Genomic DNA, 26,265 nt, shown 5'->3' with positions numbered 1-26,265 from the left:
GCTGCCTTTGGGTTTGATTTGGCGTGTTTGTGACAGTGTTTGGTTGTTTACATTCATAACCTGCTTAACTGGAAATGCACTCAGCCTAAATTACCTTGAAGTCCCTTAGCATTGTGTGATGGTGCTATTTTCTCTGAAGTTGAGCTATCTTCGTGCTGTCCTCACTAGTTAGTGCTCACCAGGAGAGTTGTCTTCCCTTTTTCTGATACTCCTCTTCCTCAAGATTCTTGCACCTTGGTGACGAATATACCATTACAATAGGAACCCAGATTTCAGGATACTTCTGCAGCAGTTTGTTTGATTTCTGTACCTCCAGGGCAAGGGAATTGAGATTGACCAACTTGAGTAGAAGGTTTGATGTAGAAAATTCTGTTTATTCCACAAGGTGAGGAATTACGTGAATGATTGCAAAGCCACAAAAAACAAATAGAGAAAACACAACCTTGTTATTTGCCTAGCATTCATCTCTTCTCTTGTACCTATCACTTTGGGTTTCTTAGTGTCATGGAAACCCATAAAACAGCTTGTTTTCAGTACAGACCCCTGGATATTCAGAATTGTTTCCTCTTTATGAAAAGAAACCTTTTGTTTGGTTGTGTTTTTGTTTTCAGTTTTGTTGTGTTTCTCCCCCACCCCACCTGCCTCTTTCAAGCATCCAACTTCTGAATTTATACTGAATATGACTGTTTTATTTCTGTGTGTTCCTTTCCCGTTCTTCGGGGGGCCCCCCCCCCCCCCCCAGTGTTGTGCTTTGAGATTCAGAATTAAAACACATAGGATGTTTCCCCTCTCTTGGGAGCTTGTTTGTATGGGTTTTGCTATTCTGTATGTATCTGGGCAAAACTGGATCATAGTAACAGACATCTACAATTCATATAACTGAACTAAGGACATAGGCTGAACCAGTTTCCGTGAAAATGCTCCTGGACACACGTTTTGTGATGAAGTATTTGCACCTGTAGTCTGGTGTGTGTCTGAAGCAAATTTGTGCATTTTGATTAGTTACTAAATACACAGTAACAGTGTATTAGCTGAAATATGTAAAAAAAAGCTGTGAGTCTTCAGCAGTGGATTACAGCTGCTGAGAGGACATTTCCCCTTGCTTTTCTCTTTGTCTGTGTCAAAGGTTGGTATGGTTTTTTGTTTCCTGGAATTTTGGTTTTCCCCCACTAGCATTCCTATCTTCCTGCAGTGTTCATGATACTTTCCAAATTGAGCAACTCCTTCTTCAGCACCTTGTGTCTTCAGCTGCACCTTGGTGGCTCTTGTGGGGCAAGGCAGAGTCTGGATGATATTTTGGTTCTCTATCTATTGCCTTGCAAATCAACAGAGTAGCCTGTTGTTCTCTCCTGTTCTGTGCATTGCTCTTTGCTCCATTTTGTTTTAGCCAGTCAGAGTGTAAGTTCTGTGTCTCCAAATGGACAAGGAACATTCGTGTTCCTTCAAAGCTCTGGTGGGAGACAAATAAACTACGAGTTCATTTTGATGACCTAAAGCTTTGATGCCAGAGGAAATTGTATCATCTTTCTATGGCTTCACTGTGGATCCCTGTATAAAAGCTAACAGTAGTTTTACTTTTAGCTTGCATTACAAGCTACTGCTTAAAATTGTGCATTGGTTTTCTACCCCTTACCTCTCCCACAAATCAACCTTAACCACTTTATTTCTGTTGACTCCTGGACTATAATTACTGAAGAGCTGAATTCTGGTTGCCTTTACAGCCTCTCTTGGTAACATCTAATGGAAGTAGGGGGAACCTAGCTTTTATGACTTGGAAGTGCAAACTGGCTGGTTATAATCACTGATTGCCTGTAATTTATCTGCTTGGGCCAGTTTCAAGCAGCTCTGGTGGCAATGTCTGAAGTATTTCAGGTTTTTTTAAATGTCCTCCCGGTGAAGTATATTGTAAAATTCAAATAATTAGGAAGATTGAGTGTTTTTGTTGCAACCCTTGTTTGTCAAACTCCTCATCAGTCTGTTGAGATGAGGAAAAAGTGGAAACTGGGCCATCTAAATTAGACGGTTTGTGCATATGAAAAGGGCAAAGAACCAGATGGAGCAGGCAAATTGCATGTTGGAAGCTCCCTGTCACTTTCACAGTTTTGTTGGTCTTATTTACAGTCTCTGAAGTTTAAAACAGAGATAAAATTATATTTTAACCCTAAAGCTTTAAAAATAAATGCTATGTGCTTGACACAATAAAAAAGAAAAACAAAAAAGAGACAAAGCACCTCTGTACCCACTGCCTTGTGTTGAGGGGGTTTTGGCTCAGGCAGCATTTGTATAATGAAGTTATATTGCCATCTCTGTATGTAGCAGCATGTAAACTGTGAGCGGGGCAGGGAATTGGAACTGGGTTCTATTGCAGACTGAACCAAAATACCAAAACAAGAAGTGCAAATATATTTCCTGGACTTCGGTAAATTCTGTTCTGATGCTAGTACTTCTAATAAAGGCAAGATCTATTAAAAATAAATTATTTTTATTTGGAAAGAGTTTTTAGTGCTAAAGGGCCTTTATTCTTGTAGTCAATGTATAACAAAATATAATGCTTGGAAGTCAAAATTGTTAAAGTTCAAACTGTAAACAGGCTGTAAATATTTTACTGAAAGTAATCAACCATTTAAATACATTAGCAAATGATGTTATAAATTTCCTGTCACTTTAAACTTGTTTTTAAAATATTTCTAGTTAAGAATATCTCACACTTGAATCAGAGCTAGTTGGCATTACTGTCGGCATTGCGTAGGTACGTAAAATTGCCTATGTTATGCATGATGGGAGCAAATGTTCTGTGAGGTATTAAAATGTGAGGCTCATGGGAGAGGGCCCAGTGTAAAATAAACATTTGCTTATTGGCTTTTGATAGGTTCAGGAAGGTGCTTCTGGTTGTTGTACCTGGAAGTATAGGATAAGGAAGTTGATTTAATGTCATGTGCTTGTTTAGTACTAGAGTTTTAATCCTAGTAGCAACAGGTTTTGGATTTTTTTTTAAATTATATTCTTTCAGGGTGGGGCTGATGGTGTGTGGAGTTTAATTTTATGAGGCAAAAAGACATGAAGATGAGAAATTAAACTCAGGGTGGTGTGAGAGCCAGCAGTTGTCTGCTGCTGGGAAGCGAGGGGGTAAGTAAGGCCTGAAGGGCAGGGCCTTGCCAGCCAGTCTGTCCCAGTGCCCCAGCCAGGGAAGGGGACAGCCATGAGGCCAGATCGGGCACCTCTACGGGGATGGGGCATGTCCTGGATCAGGTGGGGTTCAACACATCTGGCAGGGTTGGAGACTCGCATCCTACAGCATTGCAGCAGTAAGGCTGAGGGCCTGGGCGTGGTGGGGAAGCGCAGATGAGCTTGATCAGGAGCAGTGAGGCCTGTTAGTGCCCTGACAGAAATGATATGAGGATGCAAGTTTTAAAAGTATTTTCATAGTGACTTGTCAAAGGATTTGCTTCTGGTAGCTGCAGAATTTCCATACGACCACTGTTTAGCTTCTCTGAGCCATCCATGTTCAGTAGTGCTGCATCCTTAGCCATGCTTGCAAAAAAGTTCATTTCTTTTCTGTGGTGGCAGAGAGCAGTGTATGTAAGAAGAGTTTTAAAAGGTGATTTGTTTTGGAAAATGCAATTGTATAGTGTGTGTTGGCTTGCTTCTGTTCTGGCCTTTAGGTAGGACACTAGGGAACTGATTAATCGAATGCCATATTGAATTGTAAATTGAGTCTTGATTTAAAGGGGAAAAGCAACACACTATTTGGATAATACATGGTCACGGTAGTGGTTTCTGTAGGTTGTTGTTTGGTTTTTTTGTTTTGTTTATTTTTTTTACTTTTGAATGTTTATTAGTTAAGCATCTTTCTAAAATAATGTTGCATGAATTTTTAAGAGTAGATTATGAACAGTTTTCCAAGATCAGTCTAGTATTTGTTTCATCGTTGCTCAGAAAGGACACTAAATGAATTTTGTTAACTAAGTTACTGAAGGCCATTCATCCTACTCTTGACATACATTATTACAAATATCTCTCTAAAAGCATACAGTCATCAACTACAAGTGGTTTGTTCCTCTTACATGTTAGCTTATTTGAAAAAAACAAACTGTAGAATTCATCTGAATCTTCAATGGAAGAATTGGGCTATCTTGGTATAACCAAATCAAAACTTGAAAGCTTATCGGGAAAAAGACAATGAAGAATGTTCTGGGTTTTTTTCCTGGTGGAATTTACATTAATATACTTCAAGTTCTGAGAGGTGTCGGAAAGCCCAAAGTAACACCAGCCTCACTATGGTAATGTTCTAATTAAAGCTACAACAGTTCTTTGATATCTGCAGGTAACCATTAATCAGAAACCATGAAACTTTTAATGGGAACTTCCTTAGTACTTGGTTACCAGTATAAAAAAGTTAAAATAGAAGCCTCTTTTTACAATATTAACAAGCAAAAAGGAAGATTTTGGCCTACTATGTGGCACAACACAGACACTCACCGCTGCACGTCTCACTCTGAGTTACAGCAGAACTTATGGCAAAAACTTTCTGAAAGAGACAGTAAAGGAGTCATTTGGCCTAAAGCCAATTCCATGTAAGGAAAAGTTTGAGGTAGTACATGGTTAGTGATTCTAGTGGAGGACAGAGAGGAGATACGCATTTTTCTCTTAATGGCTATAGGTTTTAATTCCTTTTTCTCCACTGAAGCAGCATTCTGCACATAAAGGCTTACAATCAGCCAAGTCCAGCACTGCTATTTTCTGTCAGTCTGAGGGAGAGGCTGTGCACATCCTGTTTTGGTGGTTAAAGTTTCAGTGGTCAACACAGTTGTCCTGCACAGAGCAGTGGAGGAATGTACTTAAAAGTACCTGTCTTGCCTAGTAACTCACCTGAGGTTTGTTGGGCTTCATGGTCTTCACCTTAATTCATAACTGCTATTTGCCACAGAAATCAAGTGTGAAGGCCACACAGATCACCATGATCAGACCTAATTAGGTGGGACTAGGTTAAATGTCTGGAGATTGTGTCCCTGTGGTCACTGCTGCTGGCAGGACAATTCTCTCCAACTGAAAAGAGGCCTCAGAAGGCTGATATGTCTCAAATGAAGCTACTCATTTTTTCTTCTTTGCCCACACTTGTTTGAACCTTACTTGGCTGTTTTCGCTTGTGTACTTGTGCATGAAGTGCTACCAGAATTACAAGTAAAATGGATGGATTTTGCTGCCTTCTGAAAACTGCTTTGCAGTTTTTCTTGCCACTGGATGGTTGAATATATATTGAATGTTACAGAGCATGGCCAGAAAGGGTGATGTGATATTCATTCCTGGGAAAGGACCTGGTCACGCTGTTACAAATATGATTACCACCAACCTTTATCATGAAAATAAGAAAAGCCACATGTGCTGACTGTCCAGTCTTTCCTGACAGTTCTTTCTGAATCATCAACTTTTGAAAAGAGCAATAAAAATTGTGCAAAGGTCTAACTTTCAAAGGTAATCATCAACTGTGGCAGTTGGCATCTCTATTCCCATATCTTTGAGGCTAGATAGAGATATGTCTGAATTGTTGACTTTTCCACTGCTCTTGGAGTGTGTCATGGTCAGAATTCAAGACAAAGTGCTTAGAAGCAGGGTATTTACTTTTGCAAATCTTTGTTAATGAACTAAAAAAATCCCTAAAACTAAAAAAAACAGCCAAAAAACTTCTGTGCATTGGACAACAATATTCAATAGCTGCTCGAAGGAAATCTGTACATTGTGTCTCTCTGCCTCTCTCCAAGGTTGTCACTGGTTAAGATTTTATAACTGTTTCTCTGGCTGTCCCCTAAGGCTGTATTTGTTACTCATGAAATGAATGTTGCGTTCCTGCCTTGCAGTATGAAGACTTAATTTTTATTTTTACTTTTCTTTTAAACTCTGAATTTTTACTGTGCTATCAGTGAGCTAGATAGAAGGCAAGTGAAGTTCACTGTATCAAAGTTAAGTGTTTCAGTGTGCTTGGTTCTGTAGCAGTTGCCGGTGTGGGGTAAATAGGAAGGGAGGAAGAAAAAAGGCAAAATTAAATATACTAAGGAGAAATGTTGACTGTAGGTATGGAATAAGCATTGTATGGGGAAGGTAAAGGGAATCTGATCTTTAAAAAAAAAGAAAAAAAGATTAAAACTGTAACTTGCATAAGGGCAAGATAGTTCTTTAAGAACTACTGGCTATCTATGTAGAGATTAAGATAAATGGGAGCTGTGAATCCTTATTGCTTATGACTAGCTTGGAGAAACTACTTGTAGACATCTAGTAGGAAATTATTATCAATGCAGAAAAGAGACATTTGTTTCAGCTTTTTAGGCCTGTAATTCAGTGTTAACTTACCTCTGCAATAGATTTGCAAGTAAAGAAGATGAGCAGTGTGTACATCTACATGCTGCTTAAGGAATGCCTGAATGGTAGCTCTGGTGTTTTAAATTCCTAGCAATTTGAAACTGTAGAAATGTGTTTCCAACTCAGAATGAATAATATTAATCTGAACTGTTTACTGTTGCTACTCTAGATTTTTTAATAACCATATATTGTAGAATCCAGCAAATCCTAGTTTCTATTTACTCTCACTTTGTTGAACAAGGTGATTAAGTTGCAAGCTTGCAGTATTTTACCAGCATGTGGTATTGGAGAGAAATGTTAGATCCTATATCTCCATTTTTTTCATGGGACAAGGAAAGATATACTAAATTTTTGAGTGGGCTCTCTGAATGCTTCTCTTGTTCTTTGCTCATTGTGTCTAAAGATTCAAAGCAGTGTTACTGTATCAAGTGAACCAGAGTGGTGGTGGCTTAGATTAAAGCCAGCGAGTTGCATTTTCTTAATTGGTTCAGATGATTAAGCCTGGAATAAGAATCATACTGGACAGTGATTTAGATGTTTCTAGGGTAGTAAGAGCCAAGTAATTTTAGCTTACCCCAGAGCCTAAACTGATGTACAGCGCAAGTTCAATTTTTTGTTTTTGTTTTTTTTTTTTTTTTCATACTCCATTATTCATTTTTCTTGTTCTGACAGTTTTATTTACTGTGTGCCCAGAAGGTGTGCCACCATGGACCACTTTGGCATCCTGTCAAGAGCCTGAAGGCAGCACCTAGTTGACAGGTGCTTTGTATACAATGTGTGTAGATGGAACATTTACTTTTCAATTTACTTAAATTAGAAAAATGTCACTGGTGTCTCTGTCCCCCTGAAAGCTTGTTAGTAACAAGCACTCTAGATCTGAATTTGCCTTGAGTTTTCAGGCAAAGGAGCTTTTGCACCTTGTGAGATATGATGTTACAGGTTCTTTTTGTGTTGCTCTGGGTCCATCAGTTCCAAATTTAGGCAAGTTGCCACTGGAGTAAAACCTGTTTAATCATCTTGACTATTAAAAACTTCAGTTTTGTACAGTAGTCATTTCGGTAGAAAAACTTGCTGCATATTGGACACATGGAATTCAGATGCTTGAACATTTGTTTCTTGTTTATGCTGACATATATTGTTGAACTGTGTATATATCTTTGTGGTAGGATTTCTTGATTTGTTTGGTGCATCTGAAATTTCTGTCAGGCTGGAGTTATTTACCTGCTACTGTGTGGCAGACTTTAAATAGTGTGCAACTATGTGTTTAAATGAGAGACACAAGAAAGTACTTGGGCTGCAGAGGAAGCTGTTTCGTTGGGGACAGGTGGAGATGCAAGTGAATCAATTTCTTCATCTCTACAATTCTGAGTAAAGACTGTTCTCCAGTGTTTTGACTATTAAGGGGGCCTACAGGGATGCTGGAGAGAGATACTTTATCAGGGACTTTACTGATAGGACAAAGAGTGATGGGTTTAAAATTAAACAGGGGAAGTTCAGGTTAGATATAAGGAAGAAGTTCTTTACCTTGAGGATGGTGAGGCACTGGAACAAGTTGCCCAAAGAAGTGGTAAATGTTCCATCCCTGGCAGTGTTCAAGGCCAGGCTGGACAGAGCCTTGGACAACAGGGTCTAGAGTGAGGCATCCTTGCACACGGCAGGAGGGTTGGAATTAGATAATCTTAGAGTTCCTTTCCAACACTGACTATTCTATGATGCTATAAATATGATTTGTTAAAAGAAATCTCAGTGGCAAATGTCTCTCCTGGGAAGAACAGGTAATAAATGTAGCCCAATAGCAAGGCCAGAGCATCGCACTTTCTGGGTTTTTTTTTTTGTGTGGGGTTTTTTTTTTTTTTTTTTTTTTTTTTTTGCTGTTAGTATGGTCTGTGTCTGTACATGTGTTTTCAGCTAATATTTTCTGTTTGTATTACATGCTGACCTCTGGCAGAATCCTACATTAGGGCTTGTTCCCCGTGTGGAATGTCTGACATGGACTTCCCACTGAAAATGGTTTTCCAAGCAGATTACAGTGTTGCAACATTTCTCTTCCTCTCCCTCCCCAGCATTGAAAAAGGCTGTCTGTGATGAAGATTTTATTCTATAATGTCATTTTATATTATTTTTGAGACAATTAATTTTATTTTCAAGTAAGGCAAAGTTCTGGGATTTTCCCTCACTAGTGCCCAGCTTAGCTTGACCTGTTGTTCTTGAGTTGATTAAAATTCAGGGCTTGTTTTCAACTTATGTGGAGAGCTTAGATGAGGCTTATATTGCACCCTGCCAAACATGAGTGCATGCTTCTGGAGATTAAAATGCTATATTAAGAGACTGATTAAAACATAAAATTAAATTGCATATCATAACTTTAGTTCCAAGTATAGTAATTAAAAGCTAATTTGCCTGTAACACCTTCTACTTTTGACACTTCGGTGACTTCCTGTATGATCAGATGAAACTGCAAGGCTTAAACTTTTAACTAAACATGTTTGTACATTAACAGTGAGAATTAAACAGTGAAGTTTGGAACTGGGCAATTAGAATTACAAGAGACAGTGTTACTACCGTAACAGTTACAAAGAATGAACAATTTGAAGGAAATCTGATGACTTAACTGGTAAAATTATGCAGAGTTAACTGTTTCAGAAATGCTTGTACTTGCTTTTAGAGAATCACAATTTCAAAATTGTCTGTCTTACTGCTTGGATCAAATGTTCTTTTCAAAGCTATTCTTGGCTGTTATCTATCATGTTATGAGTTTGGATATTCTAATTTTAAAATTTCAAATCATACAGATCAGATCACTAAGAGTATTAGTTTTCAAGATGATGAGTGATCTTGAAAATGAGCATTGAGGCATTCTGATGATGCAAATTTTCCCAGGGCTCATGTGTGTATGCATGTATATATGTGTATATTTAAAACAGTAGTGCATTATGCACCAGAACTACACTGAACAATTTTGGCTGACAGTTGCAGGCTTGTGCTCTTTTATTATTTATACTGGGAGCTTATTCCATCTTATTGGAGACTTTGTTAAAGTACTAATGAATCTAGAGCTTCATGTCAGTTTGCTTTTAACATTGATGGGCTTTATGGATCACAAAACCCAGTCTGCAATGATTCAGTCTGTAGGGAGGAGGACTCTGTCCCTTGTGGCTCTTGTTTCAGAATCCCTAATTTGAAGATGACTAATGTGTTTACTGAAGTTTGTTCCACTTATGGCATGTTTTTCTTCCTTCTCAGAATATGTATTTGGCAAGCTGTTCTCCAGATTTATCACATGTTCTTAAAATCGTCTGAGGAACAAAATTACGACATTTTTTCGTTAAATGCTAGGCTGTCTCTGAAGCCTGGGGCTTTGAAGTAGATGAATCTGAGTAGAAATGGATGAGGAGCTTTTCTCTGATTCTCCTCTAGCTTTTAGCAAATCTTAACGTTATTTCACTTCAGATAGGAAATGGGGTGTATCCTACTGTAAGATGGAAGAGTAGCTGAACCAGAGAAAGTAGTTCTGAAAAGCATTTGCAGATCAATTAGTTTTAAGCTACTCAAGCATTCAAAATACTGTGAGTTTGGGTTTTTTTTTTCATAGGCAAGTTTGCTCACAAATGCTGAAATTCTGAAGTTTTGTTAGCTTTCATTGTCCCTAGGGAAAAACTACTTTTGTATTGCAAAATTATTGAAGCAAATATCTGTGGGAAACTATTTATGCAGGGGATTTTAGACTGTCACAAAGGGGGGGATTCAAGTCATTGGAAACCACTGGCTTGAAGAAACACTCATTCTGTTTCTTCTGTTTGTCTGTGTGATTGCAGTGAAATGATTCCTTGGAAATATTTGGGAGGCCTGTGCTCTATCTCTGCCTCTGTCAGTTGACTGTCTGCCCAGCAGCAAATTTGTAATGAAGCAGCTACTAATGCCATAATACGCATCCGTTCTAGAGCTCTGTAACCAAGAAGAATCTTTCTTCCAGTTCTTCGCTCATCCATAAGAATTAAATCTTTCTTTTATTAAATATTATTAGATTATGCTAGATGATTAATTTAGTAACTAACAGTATCAACCATGCTGTTTTCCCGGCTGTTATCTATTGATTTAAAAACAAGTTTCTGACAAACAGTTATGTTTCTTATTGACGTAGCAGACATTCATTTACTGGAGTTATAAATTACCTTCTGGTGTTACTTTGGGAACTGTGGTGGCCTGACAGTAATTAAGCAGTAATGGGTATACAAAGGCAGCAAATGTTCCCAGTAGCTAACTATTCTGTTAGAAAATAATTTCATTTATGCTATGGGATTTCAGCAGCTCTGACCAATTTTAAGTTTATTTTGTGCCATATCTGTGTGAAAGAACTTTGGATTTGTTTAATGAAGTGCAGTTCTACTTTATGAAATGTTGATTTTAAAATCAACCAGTATATATTTAAAAGCAGTGTTTGCTTTCCAGGAGTATTGCTCTCTCACCTCACCTTCTGCATTGCTTTTGCACTCATCATCTCTTGTTAAAGCAAATGATTTCTGAAGAGGAGGGACACAGTAAAACAACATTGTCACTCTGTACCAGTATATTGCTCCCTAAGGGCAAGTTTTTGTTTGTTTGTTCGTTTTGTTTGTTTGTTTGTTTGTTTGTGGGTTTTTTTTTCAGAAATCAGACCTGAGGAGTAATGCTGGTGGCAACAGCAGCTTAGTTTAAGCACGATTTTGAAGTTGTCTTAATTGCCTGCCTGCAGGTTGGCATACAAATAAGTTGCAATCAGCAGCTACCTCTGCAGATCCATGTACAAACCTTACACAGTATTTTCTTTCTTTCTCCTCTTTTATGCTCTCCTCCTGTATCAGGTACATTTGCATGCAAGCCTGACTGCATGCTTCCTATAAGCAGGGGTATCAAGGGATTCATGTTCTGGTTTGGGACCCTGGGTGTTAACAACTCCTTTGTAAAGTGACAAATGGTTAGTATCCATTGAGGAGTATCCTTATGGTCTTTCACTGTCATTAAGGTGACATAGAAGTCATCTTCTACACAAAACCTTCCTATTACTGCACTCCAGTGTTAAGTATAAATAAGTCTGATCTAGAGATTTAGCTTAATAGCTGTTTGAAATTATTGGATAGACATAGGTTGTAGTTGTTTCTTCCTCTGCATTTCCATTATAGTTGTTGTTGGTTTTTCTTTTTTTTTTTTTTTTCCCCTCTGCATTTTCATTGCTGTTAATGACCTCTCCTGGTGAGTAGAGAAAAAGTTTAGTACCTTGTCGCATATCTGTCTCTGAAAGCTAGGGTACCATCTGTGCTACTTGAAGATTAGAGTAAATGGAGGGATGATTTATGAAGGAGCGCTTAGAGAGGTGAGTTAATGGAAGAGATGAAGGGTGCAGGCAGGAGAAATGAGCTAGTGTTCAAACAGGGCTGGGTCATGGAGTAGACAAGACTGCAACAACTGACTCCTGACCTGAGTTAAGGTCACTTTTGTATGATCACAGAAAAGCTACAACTAGCAAAAAATACTCCTGCTTTTTCCATCACCGGCAGAGATTTTTAAGAAGAGATACATTGTTTCTTTCCTGATTACCATTTGACACATCAGTGTTGCAGCAAAGGCTATGCAGCTGGGATGTAAGGCAGGAGTTCAGTCCTGATTCTGACCTACGGCTGTGGTGCCCCACAGCCTTTTTCTCCTGTGCTTAAGCAGTGGGTTATGTGTTGACAGTTTCTATTTTTCCTCAGTGTTTGAGCTTTATAAGAAAGCATTTCAGTTTCTCCACTGAAACATAGAAGGTAAAAGCAAAATTAAGGCTAGAACTCAGCCTGGAAAAGGAATGATGGAAAAAGTATGTGATGGCAAATTGAAAGGGAGCAAGGGTAGATCCCATATCTTCCAATGAAGCACTGAAGCATCATTGCATGAAAGTAATTGCTACTGGCTTTTTTTCCTGGAATTTCTTATTTTGCTTTATTTTGTCTTCCTATTCATCTTTTTCTTTAGAGATAAAGCAGCCATGGCTGATCAGCCACAAGTTTGTCTAGACCGATAACCTTTTGTCTTTGTAAGGGTAAAATAAAATTTGTCAGGTAGTTTAATTCTTCAAAGGTGCAAACAGAGAAAAGATATTTTTTTGTTAATATTTACATAGCCAGTGTTCTCCTATGAATGTAAGAAAAAGGGTATTGCTGCTTTTATCCTATTGTAGGATTGATAGTGGTGCATATTAGCTGCTTTAAAAATTAAGTGATAGTTGTCTATTTCTGTTTCTGTACTTTGTTTAGTGTGACTGCTCTGAGTTCATTATATTCCCTCCCCCCCCCCCCCCCCCCCCATGTATTTGGAGGGAGAAAGAGAACACAAAAGGGAAAGGTGTAGGGTGGATTTTGTTCTGTTTCCCCCCCCTCCCTGAACAATTAACACTGGTAAACTTTTATCTACTGTTCCTGTTAAGTTCAAAGACCATGGATTTAATCTAGGGAACTTCCTTCTATAAGAACAAATATGTCAATGTGTAAAGACCTCAAAACAGCTGAGTTTATCCTCTCACATTTTCAATACTTACATGCAGTGAGCTGCAAGTTGGTTCTTAATCATACACTCAAAGTATTTATGCTCTATTAGGGTTTATCTATTTCATCTATGAAGAAAACACTCCAAAAATAGCGAAGAATCTACAGGAACTTGTTAAAATTGTTTTGAATGGTAGCAGGTTTTGTCAGACATTAAAAATGATTATTTGTGCTTCATCTGCTCTTCTGTAGCAATACTTTGCCTTTACATTGTGAATACAGTGAAGGAGTTTGTTCTTATACAGAAAAGCACTTTCCCCAGACTACTGAATTAAGTGCCGAGACCTTCTCTTGTTACCACTGACGCACACTCAGTTTTAACATCATACGTGGCTATGCTCAAAAAAGGAGGATTGAAATATGATGCAAAAATGGACAGACTGTTTTGGGGGGGTTTTTGTTTGGTTTGGTTGGTTTGTTTGTTTGTTTTCGGTTTTTTTTTGGTTGGTTGGGGTTTTTTTTTGTTTGGTTTTTTTTTGGGAGGAGGGGGGGCAGTGAGTGGTTTGTTGTTTTTATGGGAAGTGCCATACTACTTCTGTAGGTTACAAGTAATCATTGTATCAGTTCTGTGTTGCATCTACAAAAGTCAGTTCCCCCATGCAGGTGGTTGCCCTGCAGCAAGGCATGGAGCCCTAGCTGAGTCAGAGCACTCTCATCAGTAAGCATTCCTCCTGCTGGCAGCCTGAGGGACCTTGAGGTTTCCAGATTCTTGAGAAGGTTGCTGTAAGTCCATCACTTCACGAGTGGGTTTTTGTTTTTGTTTGTTGGATCTAAATCTTTGCCTTGATAGATTGCCCAAGAAAGCTGGTTTGCAAAGAATGTGGGTTTTATACTTTAAGACATATTTTAATGCTAACTGAAGCACAACATGAAGACTATAAATGAAATAAATTCCTTACTGTAGCTGAAATGGTTTGGGGTTTTTTGTTGTTTTGTTTTTTTTTGTTTTTTGTTTTTGTTTTTTTTTTTTTGGATGGACCTTACCTGTTTCCTTCTCTGAAAACTGTGATTCTCAGATTGTATTTCTATATTTGTCAGCTCCCTGAGTGGAAAGGTTATCTTTATGCAACATAGATTATCTATTGCTTTCAAACTTGCACAGTTCCCCTGTACCTGAGGCCAGAATTACTTATATCAGTACATTGGCATATATCTTCCCTGTGTTTGCATGAAACTTTTTTATCTTCTAGTGTCTCCACCTGTAATGCTATTTAAGATGTAACCATTTTCTACTGTAAACTAAACCAGGCATTATATTTCCATCAATACAAAATGTCCCTGGTGGAAAAATACTGTAAAAGTGTGTTCCATCACAAAACATAATTTCAGATTTTTGTGGTAAGTAATGTTGGCCTGTTTAAATTTGTAGTGTTTCTTGGTGATGTGCCAATCAATAGGTTTTTTACAGGTATTCTTAATTCTGAAATTTTAAAAGTGATGCATGCTGAAGTGCTCTTCATGCTCTTGAATATTTTTATTCTATTTTATATGCTTTAGAAGAATTATAGGTATTTTCTTTTGAGATCGTTGAACTGGGAAAAGAATAAAGCAGGAAAAGGAAGGCTTCTAACAGGCATTTACTTTTAAAACAGGAACAATAAGTTTTCTTCAGTGCTGTCTGCATTTTGTCAAATAGTCAATAACCCTAGCTTTATTCCATGTACGACCTTATGAACCCTCTTCTGTCTGTAATCCTTGAACCATTTCTGGTAGTTCCATACTCATACTAAGAGGATTTGCTGAATTAAGTAAGTGTGATTTTTGTGTTGTCTTCTTTAGTGGAAGCAGGGAAAGGATACTTGTTACAATCATGGTTTACCATTTCTTTTATTTGAGACTTTTTAAAATGTTGTGTCCATAAAACCCCTGTTGATTCAGTGTTGGTCCTCTACCTGCTGACAAATGAACTAGCAGAGGTTGATGCAGCCTCTGCTTCCTCGGCATAGTTGGTAAACCTTCCACATGTTCACTTGCTGCTTGCCATTTCCTTTCAGGTATTGAATTAATGGTACTGAGGGACAGTTATGGCCAAAAAACAATGGTGAAACAGGGATAGTATCTCTTGTCGGATATTTGACAACTGTAATGCGGTGGTGGATGCCAGATGCTGGGTGGAAGAGCATCCACAGACATTGAAATACAGTGTCTGTCCGTGTGGCTCAGTTATGGAATACATTTATGAATGTGTATCTTGAGAGTTCGTTACAAGTGCACTTTGGTTGGTAAATGGTAAAGCTCAAGAATTTTTCATTTAAGCCTGACCCCTGTTAACTGCTTATTACAGACTTTCAGATAACTTTCAGATAGACAAAATAAAAATCTGCAATGATTTTTAGAAGTGTTTGTTTTGGGGTATGTTGAAATGAGAATTCAAATGTGGTGAAGTCAGCAGTTTTTGGAAATAAAGCCAATAATTTTGCTTTATTATATATATATTTTATATTTTTTTAATGTAAGAGGCTACTTGTGATAGCCGCTTGATGCTAAAATATGTATTTTTCTTTACCTCCTCTGAAAAAGAATACAGTTTGATTTGTTTTTCAGGGATGAAAACTTTTTATTTTGTGTTTTACAGTTCAGCTGCTTGTTATGGCAATGTTTAATGGTGAGCAGAGTTTAGTATATCACACAAAAGTTATGGTCAGATTGGACATTTAATTCATTTTAAAGATGATACAAAGTTTTCCCAAGTAATAACAGTGGACTTGATGCCCTGCCATAAAAAAAAACAAAAACAAAAAAAAAAAAAATCTATTTGTGTTTTGGGATGCTCCAGTTTGGATTTTAGAAATTTTAAAATGGATTATGTGTACTTAAGTGGTAGCATAAGATTTCTAAATAGCAGTCTTGCACTTGTGTAACTGATTGAAATGATGAGTATGAAGGTATTTATGTGAAGTTTTTTCATAATGAGAAGGGAGTGAGTTATTGGAGGAGAGATAGCAATGATCCAGCTCATAAAGACTGTGCTCATGAGAATAATTTCATTAAATACTCCAGCAGATCAGTAAATCCTTCAGCTGCCTTTTTCAGTACAGTTATATAGTTTACGTTCTTCTGGGAGGAATTCAACTCCTGTTTCTTGCCTCCTCCCTCTAACTTGACATTTTGCTAAATCAATTTATTGCATGGCAGAACCTGCAAACAATGCCTTCCAAATCATTAAAGATCTATTCAGAGAAGACCTTTTGTGTTTATATTCTAAATAGTCTATTGGCTGATCATTTGATTTTAGTGTGGCTTGTCCCCTTTAATCTCTTCCAAATTGACTGCAGTGACAAGCCCAGCTTCCTGAACTTATCTGAGCTGCTATTTCCTTTGCCTTAAAAATTATTTTCTATGCTCTGGTCTCTATTTTTCCTAATGATAGAGTGACCTCACTTGGACCCACCTGGTCAGTACAACGGGAGATCTCCATAACTTGGTAATCAGATTATTATCAGAGGCCTTCTGTGTAAGTGATCCACAAAGAAAAAAAAAAAAATATTAAAATCCATTAATAAGGACCCATTTCTAAGAAACTGGGAACAGAAATGAAAGGGAGAAATGAATATTAAATGGTTAAAGTTGAAAGAGATGGAATCGAGATTTGGGGTTTTGGTGAAAAATGAGGCAAGATATGATGACTTCAGCAAATCATGTTGGTAAACTTTTCTGCTCTCGTAATCCTTCAGCCATATTAAGCAGGTTAATTATCTCCCCCCCACTCCAAAACAGTCTTGTAGAATGATGTACATAGTTCCTTACCTGGTCCAATTCTGAATTTCAAGGGATTGAAAGCCTGATTTCCCTATGAAGAGTGCAAGATATCTACCCCAGAATACAATGTTTATTCTTTGAGCACTGATTCCCCCTTTCTCCCTTTAAAGAGTTTAGAAGTATTGAGGTGAAACTAATTTGAGTTGAAAACAGTATAGAACAAACATTAGGAAACAGAGTAGTCAATTGGGTCATTTTGTTTTCTAATAGATTTAGAAATTATGTATCTTGTTAAACTTCCAATTTAGACCAAATCCCACAAGCAGAAAACTCCTGAAAACCTTGTAGTCAAAACTGAACAGTACATGGGGAAAGACCTTTGCCTGTGAATTTGTTTAAAAGATTTATGCTAAAGGGCACAAACCACTGACAATAGGAATTTAGTCTAAAAGATCCTGCAAGAGGACTGTAGCACAGAAAAAATAACATACACTTGCCTAACTCTTCAGTCCCCTGAGGTTTTCCTGATGGGACATCTGCCGAACCAGATTTTACAATCTGCACGCATCAGTTATGTTTTCAGATATATGTAGTATTTGTGATTGCATACTAAGTGATACATAAATATATACATTTGCATTTTTGCCTCTCTGCATTTGTTCTGAGAAAGGTATAAATGATGACTAAAGCATTGGGTAAATGGTGCATGCATAAAAGATGTGATGAAAAATTAAACAGAACTTTAAAAACGCTGAAAAGCTGCAAGAGTGTAGACAGCTTTCTAAAGATGTCTTGCTATTAATTTCAGTAGAAGGATAATATGTTTTAGTCATGATTGAGATTGTCCACTCTAAAGTGACTTATAGCTAAGTATGTTAACTGTAGATATAAGTTGTTCTAGAATAAGTCTGCTTATTGGTGGGCATTTTGAAGAGTTGCTGCCTTCCAGTCTGAGTAGGCTTCCCAGGTAAATGGCCTGTGAGGAGGTTCAGCCAAGCTGGGTCTTAATAACCTTTTTCAGTGTTAAGTTCAAAGCCTAATTGCTCTCATTCTTATTTTGATTTATTTCTTTTACCCTTTGCCTTTCAAAAGGAGATGGAAAAAAAAATAATCCTGGCATACAATGGCATAGTTATTTCACACCATCAATCCAATTACATTATTGAATCTGTTTCTTTCAAAAATATCTGATCTCAGCAAGTTTAAAACCATCTAATGCCTTCAAGATGCAATTTATGAGAGAACACTGATAAGTTAAACTTCAAAAATTGGCTAAGGCTGTACAGAAGCATTCATGTCTTTACTGTGATGTCCTCTAGTTAGTTGTGCCACGTAATGCTAACTCTATCCTTGAGACAAGTTGTAGTGCTTCTAACATGGATCCTATTTTGTATGATTTCTCAAAGTTCTCTGTTGGTACTACATTCGTGTAGATTTTGCCTTGATTTTGGTGTCTTGCCTATAAGACAAAACACCATATTGTTACAATGATTTTTTTTGTCTCAAAGAAGGTTTTTCCAATTTTCTCTCTAGGGAGGCACACCTCACATCACAGTTGTGTAAATTAGGAGCTAGCTCCAGGAAAAAGTTCATGTCACTGCAGAAATACAACAGTGTTCAGACCAAAACACACAGCTTCCTAATCAAATGAGTTCTAGCACTATAAAAAAAAAAGTCTGTCACAGGGAAGTCAGTCTGGGTTTTTGGAGAACTGATTGTGTGGCTAATCTGTGTAGTAAGGCCTTCATGGTTACTTTCAAGCCTTTCTTTTAAACAGTGTTTTAAGAAGAAGTGCTGGACTATGTACTATAAATGGTACTTTATCACCTGTTGACTTGCAGTTGATCTTGAAATGATATATATATCTTGGAGAAAAAAAGTAATCATCTAAATAGTTCCATCTTGAAAAGCATTGCTACTAAAATAGCATGACGGCTGCTTTGGTGGATGTGATTAGGCTCACTACATGAGACTTTTTGCAGTGGTGACCTTTCTGCTCTAAAGCCATGACCTGCTCTTGAGGCGAATAGAATCTTAGAATGGTTTGAGTGGGAAGGGGCTTCAAAGATCATCTAGTCCCAACCCCTTGCCGTGCAAATTGGACTCCCCACTTGTTGCTGCCATAGGGGTTGGAACATTGGGGGTTTGGGACCCCGAACCTTCCACTAGACCAGGTTGCTCAGAGATAGAGATGCTCTGGCCTTTAGAAGTCTATCATGAAAAGAGGCCTGCTGCTTGGCACTGCTTGAGAATCTACTTTGGAAAAAAAAAACATGATAGAGCAGCAAAAACATAAAATCCACTCTAGAGAAAGAGCAGCCAGAAGTGCTGCCATCTTACTCCAATACCCATTTTGGAGAGAAAATGACAATGTGGTCACTATGCAGATAGAGCCCCCTACTACACAGTCAGAAATGCTGACTGGGTGGCAGGTATACATTAGCATATTCGTATGCTTTGTGCCTACAAGCCACTACTGATACTTGTGACCTTCTGTCTTTGTAAATCATCATTATTGTGTGATAATAGGCTCATGCAAGTTTAGGGGCTTCAGCAGATGCAGTGTTCTGCAGGAGCATGACATAAGCCCTGCTTTTGGCATCTTTAGATACTGGGTTTCTGTTGTCAGAGTGGACTGCATTATACTGTGTATAATCTGGCACAGGGAAACTGCTTAAAATTGAATTATGCGTTTCAAAAGGGAAAATAGTCTTGTTGCTCACAGTGTTACCTTCACTTATTAAAAACTAAGTCGGAGTGTATATTATTTCTTTTTACTTTGTGTTTCAATTAGTGGACTTTAACTCCTGCTCTTTTAGGCTGGAAAAACATTTCTACTCCAGCTTTAAGCACCACACAATAAGAGATTCAAATAATTCAAATATGAAAACCGTATTTTTTCCTTGAATGAAAATGGAGAAGATTGGTCAGATCATATGATTTAATTAAATACTGGTTTTATAAAATAAAACTCATGTTTTCAGACCACCTTACTTTTAAGAAAGAGGCATTGTAGTGCCTCTATGGGATGTGTTGTCATTTTCAGTCATGTTACCAACTACAGCTGTTGTAAATTAGGATACTGTTGAGAAAGCTGGATTTAAGGCAAAGTTTACCAGAAAGCTGGCAGTTTCATTCTCAGATACGGTATCTCTTCTCTTCTCTGCTATGTGCTTGGGGCTAAAGTGATGCAACTAAAGCAGGTGAGGTAAAGTGAAGAAAATTCTTTACTTCAGGCACCTTCTTTAGCTTGGAACAAGTGTAGAGAAATGTAGGGAAACTCACACTTCATTTATGGATTTTATTCTTTGCTAAATTTATAACACAGCTAGGGAAGTTTAAAAAAATGAAATATATGATTTAGCAGCTGAATTAAGATATGAACTTGTTATGTTCAGGATATATTCCTCTGTTACTGCATGTCTTGGAGAAAATGAAAAGCACCCCTGAACCATGCACCTGAAGTGAGCTACATAGCACTACATGTGTATTCTCTCTTGGCTCCTGCAGGCACTTTGCAATAGCCCTGAAGCACAGAATATCCTTGCCTTAACCGGCATAGTTAAAAATATTATTGTTAGGAAAGGTAAGATAACTGTTGCTCTCTCTGTCCTGATGACTTCCTGAACAAACCCGAATGTTTTATTTGAGTGTATTTATTCCTGCTTTCATTTCTGTCTGTATCCCTGTAGTATGGAAATACTGTAGTGTCAAGGGAGAAAATTATTGCTATAGCTGTTTTGGTAACCAAGTTTTCCATTGATATCTGTAATGTCTCTTTCTTGTGATAAGTAATCCTTGGTCTTCTTTCTCAGAGGAAGGGGCTTTTTGAGGGTTTCTTGTTCTGTTTAAGAAAGAAAGATTAGGTCCTACAGTGTCTTAAAATACAGTTGAGCTGTCCTTCCTGAGACTTTCTTCTTCTCTGGTGTCTCAAAATTATGGCAGCAAAAACAGTGTTTAATGATCTAGGGGTTTTCTATTGTCCTTTACAATGTCATTAGGTCCTATTTCTCTCTCTTCTAATGCTCCTAAGCATTTTGTTTACTTTTGCTCAGTACTTATTATGCTATAGCAGATATCTATACTGCTTCCTCTTAGGGGAAAATAGCTAAAAAGCTGACAAATTCAGAATCCATATTTGCATACATGAATATCTTACTTGTCCCAGTGTGTATTTTTATCCAAATGGAAATTCATTTCCCAAGCTATAGCTCAGGTACTAAATGCATTTATATCCTCAGAGCTGTTCACAATCCTCTCTTGTTATTAATAACCATAGCTGAACGCTGTGGAGTCGGCAGACTTTCACAGTTGGCATTCTTTTTTCCATATTATTTCACTGACTCCAGTACTGACAATACCTCCTTCATCCAGCAGTAGTTAACCATGTGGGCTAGCTTATCTGGTCAGTTCTTTCTTAATTTCGTGCTTTCCTTTCTAAAGCTTTCTAGAGCTATGTCTCTTTTTACACACCTTGACATGAGACCATCATTAAAAAAAAGCAATCAAACAAACAAACCCCAAAACCAACCCACCTGCCCCCCCCCAAAAAACGCCACACAAACAAAAAAAAAAAACCCACCAAAACACACACACACACACACACACACACACACACACACAAAAACAACAACAAAAAACCACAACCAAAACTCCACAAAAAATCCCAAACAAAACAAATGGAAACAACTGAGGAGTATGAAAGTATTCCTCAATCCCAGGAGTGCTGCTGATTCTCATCAAATATCTGTCAGCATTGAAAGGTATCTCTTTTCTGATACTAAATGAAGACCATCCTCTATTTTTATCTTTAGAATGAATGTTTTTTGTAATTCTGTTTTCATGTTTCTGCTGCTGGGATCTATTTTGTACCTAGACATCCTGACAGCCTCAGTATACTGTGACAGGAGGAACAAAGCACCAGGGTATGCATACCACTTCCTTTGGCACAGTTTAGCTGTAATTCCTGTGAAGGTCATATTTTGATGCAAACTATGTGAACGCATCTTCATGCTTCAAAGTAACAGTCACGGGATCATGTCTAGAACTCCACTTTTTCACCTGTACAAAAAATTGTGACTCTTGAGCCCATTTCCTTTTCCTTACTGTTATCTGACTTCAGCAGTGAGTGAAACTCTGTGCTTTGTGTGTTTCTGATCCATCAGGTGTTTGGAAATATTAACAGCTGCACTGGTGTCTTTTTCTGGTTCACTGCTGTCAGATTCCTGGGTAGTAAAATTATTTCTTTAAGTGTTGTGAGCAGAGCAGCTTCCAAGATGGATTTGCATTGCTTACTCTTCCTTGAATAAAGCAAGCCATTGCCTAGCTGTCTGTTCTGAACTTGTGTATATACCTTCTTCCACCTGAGTGACATGGGTACTTGACTGCTCGCACATCATTGTCTGCTTGTGAGGGTCAAAAAGTTTCTATATTGGGGTCACTGCTGCTGAGCCTCACGTCAAGTTATGCTCCTCTAGGTAAAAGAGGTATTTTCACCCCTAGTTTCTCAAGCTTGGTTTATTATCTCATGACTGAAATTGTGATAATATCCAAGTAGGTATGTGTTGACTCATCCATACAGTCTGTGAAAATCAGTGAGTGTCCAAGTTGTGCTGGCTGTTTCCAGGCTCTATTCAACTTTACCAGCTCAGCTTAATGATTTTTAAATGCCAGTTTTTACGGAATTCACAGAAATGTCTGGTTAGTAACAATCAAAATATATAGTAGGATGCTGGAATTGAGTAGGAGAGGGAGAGAACATTGTCAGGTGCCTGTGGACATGTATGGGCTGTCCACATCTTGAATGCTGCTCTGCATATCAGAATTTACTTGTATTTACTTGTATACTTTTGTCCATTCTCCCACAGCTGCCCTCAGTCAGAGACAAAACGATGGAGCTTGATGACCTTATATGGGTTAATTTAAAGACTGTCAAACAACAACTTGTGGCTTTGTTTTGTTTTGTGTGCGATGTTAGAGGAAAGTGTTTCAACAATCTTATTTACTCTGGTATCTTTTGAAATCTGAGGGTAGCGTAGCTCTGTTTTTAAGTGTTACTCTGATGTGTTATTGCTGTGTTATTAAAATAGAAACTGTGAAAGCTTTTTTTTGGCAGTATGTAGTGCTCTTGGATTTCTTCTAAGCATCTTATTGTTACCTGAATTTTGGTAGTTGGTTAAAAGTAAATATTCATAAACCTATTTTGGCTGAACAGCTTTGTCTTCTAGAAATATAATCACTGTAACCATGAGTTAAGTAAATGAACTATTAGACGTCTTGTGTTCAACAAAACTGCTTAACCTATTCTAGGGTATGTGCTGCATTTACACTAAAGAAATTTGCTGGAGTCATTTAAAATGTTGCAGTTATGTCCTGATTTTCTGTCACTTCCTATGTGGCTATGTTTTGTTCTCTCCATCTCGAAGTTTGCTTGCAATGGCATGTTTTTGTCTTTATTGTACAGTGTTGTGGCGAGGGACAATGCTCTTCCACAACATTGTGTTTCCTAAAGAAATGCAAGAATTGTTCTTTCCCCGCTGAAGGCACACAGCAGCTTGGTAGGTGCTCTATAGCCAGCTGTTCCTGAATGAGAGCCCTGTGCACATCAAAACATTATGATACATGGGCACATTACCTCCAGCTCTACAATGTGTGAATCACCAGCAGATGCAGTTGAACAAAGAAGCTGATAAATGCAAGATCAATTCCGCTATTCATTAGTGTGCATAAGCATTTTTCAAATTCTTGAAGGTTGGAAAAGAATAATTTTCTTGAAAGATGTGGGCACTAAATGTCTCAGAATAGCCAAAGAAACCTGGGCACGTGAGAGTGCTTTTTTTCATTTGGTTTAAGGAAAGCAGGAATATGCAAAATCCAGGAGATCTTGAAAGTAAAATGCTGAGTGATGGAGCTTGATGATGCAGTACTGAGGTGTATGAATATCTAGAGAAACAGAGGTTCTGGAGATGGACATATATCTCCAGAAAGGTGGTGGATATGCATTGTATACATGGATATACCAGCTAAAAGGTGATTGCTTTGATGGGGAGGTTTAGAAGGTGGTATGGTTAGAGGCAGACAAATGTAGACAGGGAAGTGATTGCAGCTTCTGTGAAATTTTTAAAAAAGGGAGGAATGAATATGTGAAAATCTGAGCAAATACTCAACTGCCTCCTTTCCCTCATGGCCAACATGCGCAGAAATCAATCAAAGTATAATTGAAACAAGTAATCACATCTAATTTTCACAGTATCACATTATTATGCTCTTATTGCCAATTAAAAGTGATAAGAGGGGTTTTTAAAGGTAAGATCCCCCAAAATACTAGGAAGGGAAATCACAGTTGGAGGACTGAAAGAGTACTTGGGGATTGATAGACATGAAATCAGGTATAGGAAAGCTTGGAGAGTGGAAGGACACATGGGAGAGCACAGAGCAGAGCTGGAGGTTTTGAAGAGGCTGCATAGGAGTGGTGATGAAATGTGAGTTCAATGTGCAGAACTACCACCTGACAGGGTGGAGGAGGTGGAGGAAAAGTGACAGGATTCCTTTGGTTTTAGATTGCTGCTAGATGGGAGCAGAAGGAAACTGAAGGGCAGGCCTAGTGAGCCCAGACAAAAACGATGCTAAGCAGGGCTTGAAATATAAATTGTGTGACTGACAGCAGGTATGTGGTTAAAATAATGGAGATCTTGGATGTTACTCAATTAGCAGACTGAAATCCAGTCATGTAGACAGATGAGGCTTCCCAACAAAACTGTGGTGATGTATGAAAGAAGTCCAAATGTAATAGTTGTGTTACATTTAGACATTAGACAACCTCATATATTAGACAACCTCCTTGTGTGCTCAGCTTATGTGTTAAATAATCCATTGATTTAAGTGCTGATGAGTGCATAGAAGAATGCAGTAATTGATAATGCATTGTGTGACCCAGTAAACAAGGAACTGATAAAGATGAAACTTGCTGTTTATTGCACTTTTCTAGAAAAGAAGCTTCAATTTTTTTGTTAAATACTTTATGATGAGCTGTGCTGAGGAGTCTGATGTCTCTGAAGAGTTAAGAAAGATACTATCTCCTGTAGTCAGCTGAGGCTGGAGGGTAAAAGTCATTCTTTGAGTGTCAGTGGTTTATTACAGGTTAATAACAGGTAGGCATCGGTGGGGAAAAAAGTTGTCTATGAATTACTGAGAAATGAGGAGGAGCAATTAATAAGTATCCCAAGGGTGTGAAGGAAGGCAGGCTGAACAAAATCCTTCACCAGTATGATAATGGGATGCACATTTGCTTATGGAGAACTTTGTAATGCTGTTGTCCCACTGCTACCAGCCACTGTTTAGAGATGAGAGGAATTAGTTTGAGACCATCTTAAGTATCTGAACATGCACAAGTCCATGGGTCCTGATGAAATCCGTTCGTGGGTCCTGAAGGAGCTGGCAAATGAAGTTGCTAAGCCGCTGGCCATCATATTTGAAAAATCATGTCAGTCAGGTGAAGTTCCCAATGACCGGAAAAAGGGAAATATAACCCCCATTTTCAAGAAGGGGAAAATGGATGACCCGGGGAATTACAGACCAGTCACTCTCACCTCTGTGCCTGGCAAAATCTTGGAGAAGATTCTCCTGGAAGGCATGCTAAGGCACATGAAAAACAACAAGGTGCTTGGTGACAGCCAGCATGGCTTCACTAAGGGGAAATCCTGCCTGACCAATTTGGTGGCCTTCTATGATGGGGCTACAGAACTGATGGAGAGCGGTAAAGCAGTTGATGTCATCTACCTGGATTTGTGTAAAGCGTTTGACACTGTCTCACACGACATCCTTGTCCCTAAATTGGAGAGACATCCATTTGGTGGATGGACCACTCAGTGGATAGAGAACTGGCTGGATGGCCGCACACAAAGAGTTGTGGTCAATGGCTTAGTGTCCGGCTGGAGACCTGTAATGAGTGGTGTCCCTCAGGGATCGGTGTTGGGACCGCTCTTGTTCAACATCTTTGTCGCTGACATGGACAGTGGGATTGAGTGTGCCCTCAGCAAGCTTGCCGATGACACCAAGCTGTGTGGTTTGGTTGATATGCTGGAGGGAAGGAATGCCATCCAGAGGGACCTTGACATGCTTGTGAGGTGGGCTGATGCCAACCTCATGAAGTTTAACCACCCCAAGTGCAAGGTCCTCCAGCTGGGTTGGAGCAATCTGAAGCACAGCTACAGGCTGGGCAGAGAAGAGATTGAGGGCAGCCCTGTGGAGAAGGACTTGGGGGTGCTGGTTGATGAGAAAATGAACATGAGCTGGCAGTGTGCGCTTGCAGCCCAGAAAGCCAACCATATCCTGGGCTGCATCAAAAGCAGTGTGACCAGCAGGTTGAAGGAGGTGATCCTGCCCCTTTATTTTGCTCTCGTGAGACCTCACTTGGAGTATTGTGTTAAGTTCTGGTGTCCTCAACATAAAAAAGACATGGATCTGTTGGAACAAGTCCAGAGGAGGGCCACGAGAATGATCAGGGGACTGAAGCACCTCCCATATGAAGATAGGCTGAGAAAGTTGGGGCTGTTCAGCCTCGAGAAGGCTGCACGGAGACCTCATAGCAGCCTTCCAGTATCTGGAGGGGGCCTATAGGGATGGTGGGATGGACTCTTCATTAGGGACTGTAGTG

General features: G+C 38.6%; 1 protein-coding gene across 13 annotated transcripts in view; it reads left to right on the top strand.

Moving 5' to 3' along the window:
- Positions 1–26,265, top strand: part of PCDH15 (protocadherin related 15) — a 460,786-nt gene that overhangs the window by 60,787 nt on the left and 373,734 nt on the right. Inside the window, exon 1 of one of the 13 annotated variants that reach the window (XM_061373822.1) lies at positions 12,038–12,134. The exons of the other annotated variants lie outside the window; for them this stretch is intronic. The gene's annotated coding sequence lies outside the window, so the exon portion shown is untranslated. Of the gene's footprint in view, positions 1–12,037; positions 12,135–26,265 lie in introns of those variants that run through there. 13 annotated transcript variants of the gene reach the window in all.

Source organism: Neopsephotus bourkii, unplaced genomic scaffold, assembly GCF_033783945.1.
Source record: "Neopsephotus bourkii isolate Nb327-2 ecotype Australia unplaced genomic scaffold, CSIRO-AGI_Nbou_v1 NB_1634, whole genome shotgun sequence".
Classification (NCBI taxonomy): Eukaryota; Metazoa; Chordata; class Aves; order Psittaciformes; family Psittacidae; genus Neopsephotus; species Neopsephotus bourkii.
Note: the sequence above shows the minus strand (reverse complement) of the source record. Positions and strands in the feature narration are given on the sequence as shown.